The following is a 9,760-nucleotide window of genomic DNA, read 5'->3' as shown; positions in this document are numbered from 1 at the left end:
GTGTTTTAATTTTTATAGTTTGCAATTTGTTTGATTCTATCTTTTTGGCATTTGTTACAATTATCTATACATAACAGTATAATGCATTGGCACAGCATGTATAAATGGAGTATAACTTCACGTTTTTCTTGTTGTACATGATGTAGAATTACACCAGTCATGTAATTGTATAAGCATGCAGGGTAATAATATGTGATCCATTTCATTATCCTTCAAAACCTCATACCTCTTTTCCTCCCTACTCTTTTCTCTTTCTAATCCAAAGTGCATTTAATCTTCTCTAGTCTCTTTGATTGTGAATTAGCATCTGCACACCAGATAAAATATTCAGCGCTTGGAACTTTTCTGTTGGTTTTTTAGATTAGCATGGTATTCTCAAGTTCCATTCATTTGCTTGCAAGTGGCATAATTTCATTCTTTTTAGGGTTGAGTAATATTCCATACACACACACATACACACACACACACGTGTGTGTGTGTGTGTGTGTGTGTGTGTATCACATTTTATTTATGTATTCTTCTGTTGAAGGGAGCTAGGTTGGTTCCCTAGTTTAGACATTGTGAAATGACCTACTCTACATTGATGTGACCACCAGCAATGTATGAGTGTACTTTTTCTCCCATATCCTCATGAACACTATTATTGCTTGTATTCTTGATAATTGCCATTATGACTACATTCTAGTGAAATGAAATATTGAAATAGTTTTCATTTGGATTTCTCTAATTGCTAAAAATGATGGTCTTTTTTATATGTTTTTTGATCAATTGTATTTCTTCTTGTATGAAGTGTCTGTTCAGTTCCTTAGTCCATTTATGGATGGGTTATGTCTCTTTTTTTTGGCATTAATATTGTGGAGGTCTTCATATATCTTGGAGATTACTGCTCTATTTGATGTGTGTGTGACCCCCTCCTTGAGGGGTGGGTCGGTGGGAGGGCTTGGGCTCCCAATACTTGGAGAGGATGTGGCCCTGGTGACCCCCTCCCTGAGGATGCCCAGGACACAGGACACAGAGAGAGCGTGGTCCCCAGGAATATCCCCGGGGGGTTCCCAGAACTTGCAGAGGGCACCCTGGACTTTGACAAGCTGGACCCCCTGTTCCTTAGGGGTCGAGCAAATGACACCCCCTTCACGCTGCCTCTGTTCCCCCTGGAGCTGCCTCTGTTGCCCAAGCTTCCCTGTGTTGCACAAACCTGAGCGCCCTGGCTGCTCCTGTGTAAGCGGGCTCTTGGGGAGCAGCCTCTAGCCTGTCTTTTCTTTTACTTTTTTTTTTTTTTTTTACCTTTTGAAGAGAGAAGAACAGAGTGTTCGATTTTGTACTATTTATGTTTCTAATAGGGAAGAAACAGTTGTGTCTGCATGTGTGTTGTGTTTGTTTTTGAAAGAAATGGGAAGAAGAGGAAAAAAATACTATGCCTTTTCTTTGCTCTGGCTACCCCCTTCTGTCCTTCTGACACCCCTGCCCCCTGCCCTTTTGTTCTTTTGTTTTTGTTTTGCTGTGGGTCCACATTCCTGTTTGTAATCCTTTGTTCTCCCAGTTTTCTGTTTTCAATATAAGTTTCCCTTGTGTGTAGGATAGACAGCTTTTATAGTGTTAAGATATATCTCTACTATACATAGTTTTCTAGTGTTTTGACCATGTGTTTAGTCAAATGCTTTTCCTGCTATTATAGAGATAATTTTCTTACTCTTGCCTTTACATCTATTTACTTAAAAATGTTTATTTATTTCCATGTGTTGAACCAACCCTGCCTCCCTGGGAGAAACCCTACTGATCATGTTGTAATATTTTTTAATATGATTTTGTATATTGCTTGCCATAATTTTGATGAGAATTATTGCATCTTTGTTCATCAGGAATACTGGTCTAAAATATTCTTTCCTTGATTTGTCTTTATTTGGCTTTTGCATCAGGTTGATATTAGTTTCATAGAAGGAGGTTAGAAGGTTTTGCTATTTTCTATTTCAAAAATAATTTTAGAACAATTGGTGTTCATTCTTTTTTCAACTTCTTGTGGAACTGGGCTGATAATTCCTCTGATGCTGGGTTTATCTTAGTTGTTAGGCTTGTGATAAAGCCTGGCTTGGGAGAATCAATGTGGTACACTCAAGACTTCATGCTTTAGAGGAGAAATGATTACCCTAAATTAGCTTGCTTTGAAAAATGTTAGTTGTCAAAAAACAATATATTTTTAAACATTTTTTGTTTTCCCCAGGAGAGGACTGACACCTCCAAGACTCCTTTCTTTAAAAATGTGTGTGTGTGTGTGTGTGTGTGTGTGTGTCTCCAGAGTTTTGTGGTCACTTAGTAAAACTGCATTAAATAACACAGCCATGACTCCAATTTGGGTATTTTACTCAAGGTTTTTAGCCCACATCTTAAATTTTTGATCCAAACAACACTTAAAGTAGCTATAATTTCTATCAGAGTCTCTACATGGAAGTATGAAATGATGGGACAAAATATTTTAATAATCTAACTCTCCAATATTATCAAATTTATTTCCAATGGAATTTAATGTTATTTATACTCTTGACATAATGCTCCTGAAATAAAGGTAAAAAGCTTTGAAATATATAAAACACATTCGGATCAGACAAGGGAAGTGACAGAGTCCCATGGGAGCAGGATGTAGATCATGAAATGCTTCTGAATTAAAAGCTAAGTTCCATGAGAAGTGGAATCAACATTTTTCATATGTGTGGGGGGGGGGGCACGCACGCACTCACACACATTGGGATAATTACTACAGTAAAATATTTAGGTGTTTGTAAAGTAGGAGAATATAAGAAAAGATCACAGTGTTAAGAAATAGGGAAATAAGGGAAGCACTATCATAAACATCATGCTGAATTTAGCTGGAAATCCAAATGTGAAGCCTAGAGATGTTTTGTAGAAAGCAATGAACTTAAGCAAATAGAACATCAGTTCTCTTGCTGCTGAGGACAGAGTAGAAGGCAATAGTTTACACACATATTTTTAATAAATTCAATAAAAATTCTTCATTTCAAGGGAAACTAATAAACCAGGTTGTGGTAGAAGAAACTGTCAAGTTCAACTTGTTAAACTGTCCTTCACACATCTATGACTGAGAAGGGAAAATGACTATTTCCCATGAATAAATTCAGTAATAACAGAAAGAAAGTCTTCTCAGATAAATGGCTACACTTTGAATAATGCTGCAGTATTCCTTAACTCTGGTGCCTCATCTAGAATAGTCACTCAGTGCCTGAAAGACTCATGGGTACAAAGTAGGTACCCAGGGCTTTGAGTTTTCTTCAAGAAAAATATTATTTTTTTCCCAAGCTTTGGCCATCCTGAGGATTGAGATATTTGGGGCAAAGTTGTACTCTGATGATCCAATTACCTTTCTCTTTAAAATTACCAAAAAACTTCTATACAAAATGCTTACTTTAAGAGTAGAGGAAGGAGAATAGGGAGAAGGAGAAGGGAGAGAAGGGGAGAAACTGGAGCCTGAAATGGAGTAAATTATATCCCATGCATGTATGTATGTTTATGTAAAAACAAACCCAACTATTATGTACAATAATACAAGCAAAAAGTATATATGTAGGGTATGAAGTTGGGACTCAGTGGTAGAGCACTTGCCTAGCATGTGTGGGATACTGGGTTTTATTCTCAGCACCGCATATAAATAAATGAATAAATAAAGATCCATCAAAGAAAAGAAAAGAAAATGCTTATTTTACTTGAACACCCAAAGTCTGCTGTCATTCATGAAATGAATTTAAATTGTCTTTGAAAAACATTTTTTCTTTAAAGTTTTCAGTGAACAAAATCATCCTTTGGTATTTGGGTAAAAAATAAGTAAAAATTCATTTGAAAGTTTAAATATTTTTCAAGAAAAGACAAAATAACTTTAAATTATCATAAACTGCTTTTATTACAGAAAAGTCAGTAATGTGATAGAAAATAATTTGGTTTCTAATTATGTTGTCATGTTTCTTTTCTTTTCTTTTTTTTTGTTCTGTTCCTAGCAAAACAATGTAAGGCCTCTCACTATACCCCAGATATGTATGGCTTGGTGTATAGGAATATAAATTTTTATAAATCCCAAACTAATGTTTCATGTGAGTGTGTATACTCTTACATTATATTTTGCAGGTCTTTCAATTGAAAACAATTTAGAGTAATGACACCCTATATAAATGGATATGCTTCCCATAGAGCTTTATTTTCCAAATGACTAGTTTATGAGAAGTAAATATGAAGAATGAACTGAGACATCTTCTCTTAGAAAGAAATCAAGGAAGGGATGGAAAATGAGAAATAAGAAGAAAATAACCAATGAAATGAGGAAGGAAGAAAGTAGACAAGAGAGAAAGGAAGGAAGAAATTTGACTAATGGTTTTTCTCATTTGGGAATGGAGATAGATTAAAGCACATTCTTCCTGAGGGAGCCAGTTTTTTTTTTTTTTCAATTTCCCCTTTCCATTGTAGTCTATCTTCTCATTCTCTGACCCTCATCATATTGAATATTTAGCAGATATACATTGTCATATGAACCAATCTGTGCTTGAAGATAATTTCTTCAGCTACTGTACAGTCCAGCTTAGCCATGAGCAGGTAGTTTAAGAACTGTGGAAAAAAAAAAAAAACATTGATGCCAATCATGCAGGATTTTCTCTTTCCCATTCTAGAAACGAAAATGAGAACCTCTTCTCTGTTAACCTTGTCTGAGAAATGTAAGGGAAGGTGCTGACTGGCCCTGATCATGTCCAACTCTACTAAATATTGTTGTGAGCATAATGGAACTTGATCTGGAAAGATATGACTCACAGAACATGTTATCTGTTTCTGGTAGGTTAGTGTTAGTAACTACCATAGCTCAGAATTGGAAGATCAACATGGGAAGTATTAAGTATTTTTTTAAAAAATGAAGAAGGATTATGGAGCTCTCAGTATCACCAAATGCCTATTATTTATCTGATCAATAGGACTGTCTTTCTCAGTAATATCACCCACAATTTATCTGCCCCTTAATGTGTGTCAGCAAACCCCTTTATTTGGACTATCTTCATTTATTTCAACCAGAAATATGTTGGGTAAGAAAAAGAAAATAATCTCATTTTATATGTAGCATATTGGAAGTGAGGTGGACTTAAAAAATATATCAGATAATTTTCTCATGAATATGAGTTTAGTAAAATAAGTTTAGAACATCTTTTTCTTAGTATTTAATGATTTACTATTTGTGGAGCAGAGTGATAAATAATTATTTTTATTGATGTATAAGCATCTTTTTAATGTAAGGTACTAGTTTATTCACCAAGGGCTTATGTTCACTGTTCTCTAAGAAGATAATTAAAACAGAAAAAAATAGATTTTCTTGACTTTCTTGTTGGAAAAGTTCAGCAACACTTCGCAGAGAAATATACAAAAAAAATAAAGAAAGAAAGAAAGAAAGAGAGAGAAAGGGTTGTTGGAAATTATTAATTATCAGTACAAATATTATTGTTGAAGGCCAATTCTAGGGCCAGATATTTTTGAGGCTAGGAATATCACCAAGCCTTCTTTGATTGTTTTAATGAACAGACTTTATTTTAAGGAGAGTTGTAGATTTACAGAAAAATGAATCATATAGGACCATGTTCCCATATGCCTTCCCTATTCAGAATTTCTACTCTATTTTTTTGTATATTACTGAGAAACATTTGATGTAAGTACAAAATCAAATTATTTTGCCAATAGTGATGGTACTAAATAATTATTAATGGCAATAAATAGTTTAGTTATATATTAAAAATTAATTTTACAGTTTTTAAAGCATTGAGAAAGAATAATGTCAATTTTCATCATGATGGCATCTTACAGAGTAGATTCACCATGCCAGAAGTCCCTGTTTTTCACCTCTTTAACATCTACTCTGGCTGATTTCTTGGCAATGTTTACCATTTTTAATGTTTGACTTTTCCAGAATGTCATAGATTTGGAATGACAGGAATATGGCATTTTAGACAATATATTCTTTCTGGCAATATGTATTAATGATGCCTCCATGTGTATTCATATTTGATAGTAAATTTCATTTTATTAAATTTTTTGAGTGACCCTCCAGTGTTTGGATGTATCAAAGTGTTTACATTAATAAGAGGTAAATGGCTACTGAAATCTCTCTTAGCTGCTTTCTTTTCTTGGCAATCATGAGTGAAGAAGTTGTGGACCTTTGTATCTTGGTTTTGTGGACACTTGTATGTGGACATAGCTTTAAATTCCATCGAATTAACACTGAGAAATACAGTTAGTGGGCCATATTGAGTGTACATTGTGATTTTTAAGAAGCTACGAAACAATCTTCCAGAGTTGCTGTCCAATTTTGCTATCTCAACGTATGAGAGTTCCTCTTGTTCCCTATCTTTGATTTTGATATTGTCAGGTATAAATTTTTATAAATTTTTATAAGTCTGTTTAATTTGTAATTTCTTTTTTTTCTCCCCAAACCTATTTATTATACCCAACAATTAGAATAATGCCTGGATTTAACATGCACCAGAAAGAAAATTAGTAATCCATTAACGTGGATAATTGGGGATGAAGAAAATGTTGACATGCACCATAATTCTACCTTGAGAAAAATTGTTTAAGACATGGCTTATGCATTGTTGTATCCTTGCAACTCAGCACAGGTGGGCAGATAATAAAGACATCTATAGAGTACAAGCCTGTTCACAAATTATAATATTTTCTTATCTCATTACACATTTATTGATCATAAGGCTACTGAGCAATTTTATTTTATTTGGCACAGCTTTGTCAAAAGTCCTAGCTCAACAAACTAGGACTGGGAATAGGTAAAATATACTCTTATTCAGTGTCCCTGGTTTCAGAGACAGAATATATAGCCAGAATAGAAAGGGGGATGTTATTTTCTGGGAGAAAGAGATTAATACAGCTATTAATTTTTGGCACCCCATCAAATCAGATAATAGCTAATGGTGGGAGAAGCGGGGGTCCCAATGTATAAGTCAAACCCAATAAAAAAACAAATGTGCCTGTCATGGATAGAGAAATGACAGGAAAAGAACATTTGAATAGTCAACTTGGATTAATTCTATGCAAGATTCCACTACTTTCAGTCTGTGTAGTGTGTCCTAAACACATCAAAACAAAGCTAGCATTCAATCATACATCTTTATTGCCTTATTTTAACATTTCTCCAATTAAAAGAGTTACATCTTTATTTTAAAATCTCATCTGCCAATTTAGCATTTTCCACCAACTCGGGGAGCAGAAAACTTCTCAGGTTTCACAGTCTTTTTCTGAGGTGTTGCCATTGTGGGAGTCTTAGCAGCAGCCATTGCCATCTTTTTATATGCCTGCTTAGCCTTTTGTTTGTTTGTTTGTTTGTTTTGCTTCCTTGGCAGCCTAAGAGCTTGCTTTCATTGAGCCTTCTAAACTTCTGGTTTCTTATTCCTCTTGGCCATGATATACATAAGGGATGAACCAGTGATGGCCCTCTGAAATTTGGCTTCAAGTTGGGTTCTCTTCTTTTGATTTTCTTCTGACTGGCTTTTTTGGTGCTTTCTTCTGTAGAGGACAGTACAGTTTATCTGCTGAGGATTCCTCTTGGATAGGAAAGCCAACTCATATTTTGCATTAAGAAATTGGAAAACCTTTCCGTCAGTCCTTGCATAGCGACTCCTGTATATGGGGTATATCTTGTACCCACTAAAACTGCACAGCTTGACCTTCATGGCAGTGGCTGCTCTGTAATTTCTTAATGATATATAATATTCAGCACCTTTTCCTATGCTTTCCAAATATATAGTTTGTTTTTCTGAGGAATATATTTATTTCTTTCATTCAAATTTAAAACAATTGTATTAGGGTAATACTGAAATACAATAAACTATACACATATAATTCATACATTGTCATGTTTGCAGATACCTATTTACCAGGGTAACAATGACCACAATCAAGTTTTTAACATTGATAGTTTATGCAGATGGTTCTTGGTGCCCGGTTGTATTTCTACCTCTTGTTTCCTCCTGGGGGGGGGGTGACAAAATAAAACAAACAAACAAAAAAAAAAAAAAAAACAAAACAAACAAACATAGAGACCTGACTGACTTTGTATTGTGATACATGATACAGTAAATTGGAAATCACACAAATAAATTGTCAGAGCCTTAGTCTGCATAGATAGTGATCTTGGAACAATCAGTCATCCCTCAAACTTAGTTTACTCATCTGTAAGATCAGAAGTCTTCCAATCAGGACTCATGATACTTGAAAGATAAGGAAAAAGTGCATAATGAATCGAGAATACTGCCTGACACAGAGAAGGCTCTTGATTTCTAGTATCCAGTGTTACCATCCATGCTTTAGTTTGGTGATGCAGGGTAAATGTGGGTGACTATAAATCCATAGTTTTTTTTTAATTTTATTTGTTCTTTTTAGATATGCATGATGATAGAATATATTTTGGCATATTATACATACATAGAATATAACTCATTGTATTTAGGATTCTATTTTTGTGGTTCTACATAATGCAGTTACTGTGGTCATGTGTTCCAATACAAGGATAAGAAAGTTATTTCCAGTTCCATAGTTCATTTCTGACACCTCTAGCTATGATTGTATAGACTTCAGTGTTTTAAAGATTTTTTTTATCTTATTGGTGTTATTGAGGTTGAATTTTCATAAAAGAGCCCATCAAAAATAAGTAGTGACATTTATACTTTCGTGGTATAATTACCACAATTATTTTGATTTAAACATTTTAATTACTGAAAATAAACTATATAATCAGTTTATCAACACTCACTTAAATGCCTTCCAAGCCCCTGGCAACAAACTCTCTCCTTTCTAACTCTATGATTTACAAATTTTGAGTATTTAATATAAATGTAATTATAGCACAGGTGAAATTTCATTTCTGATTTTGTCTACTTTTCTTAATATTTTTGAGATTTGTCAACATGGTTACTTGTAACAGAATTTCATTTTTATTGTAGAATAATATTCAAACATATATGGATGCTATAAAGAGATATAGATATATGAATATGAACATATATATGTACATGTGCTTATTCAGACAAGGATACATATAAATACATAGACATATTTGTTTTCATTCTTAATGAAAATTTGGATTTTCATATATCTTCTAATGGAAATGGTGATGTCATTGATATTCATGTTCAAGTGTTTGAATATCTGTTTTCAGTTCATTTGAAAATATAGCTAGAAATAAAATTGGTAGGTCATGTGGTAATTCTGTTTAAAATTTTAGTAATCAACAAATTCTTTTATATACCTACTATACTATTTTTTATATTCTGAACAGAAGTGTGTGGCTTCTAATTGGTTCACATGGTGACCAACACTTCCGTTTTTAAAATAGTGCTGGCATTCTCTTGTTCATGAAGTACTATTTCATGGTATTTATTGTATTTCTGTTGTTCAGTTTGTTGTTGTAGTAGTTTTGTATAGGGAAGTGAACCTCTAAGGTGGTCCACCAACGAGATCCATCTTCTACCCGTTGTGTTCACAGAGTCTCACTAAGTTGCCCAAGGTTTCCACAAAATTGCAATACTACTGCTTTAATATGAGCATGTGCATATTAATAGACAAAAAGAGAAAAGTATCAATATTCCTCTAATAGAATTTCACTGAAAGAAATATCAGGAACTTTAATGCAGGAAGACAAAAAACATAGACCAAATATGAGTGTCTAATATACAAAGTACATAAAAATTTACATAAAAAGTTCATAAAATTTTAT

At 33.8% G+C, this 9,760-nt stretch overlaps 1 pseudogene; it reads right to left on the bottom strand.

Moving 5' to 3' along the window:
* Positions 1 to 7,226: 7,226 nt before the first annotated feature.
* LOC144249609 (large ribosomal subunit protein eL24 pseudogene) lies at positions 7,227 to 7,718 on the bottom strand (annotated as a pseudogene).
* Between the last annotated feature and the right edge of the window lie 2,042 nt (positions 7,719 to 9,760).

This window comes from Urocitellus parryii, chromosome 12, assembly GCF_045843805.1.
Source record: "Urocitellus parryii isolate mUroPar1 chromosome 12, mUroPar1.hap1, whole genome shotgun sequence".
Taxonomy (NCBI): Eukaryota; Metazoa; Chordata; class Mammalia; order Rodentia; family Sciuridae; genus Urocitellus; species Urocitellus parryii.
This window is presented reverse-complemented; position numbering and strand designations above follow the sequence as displayed.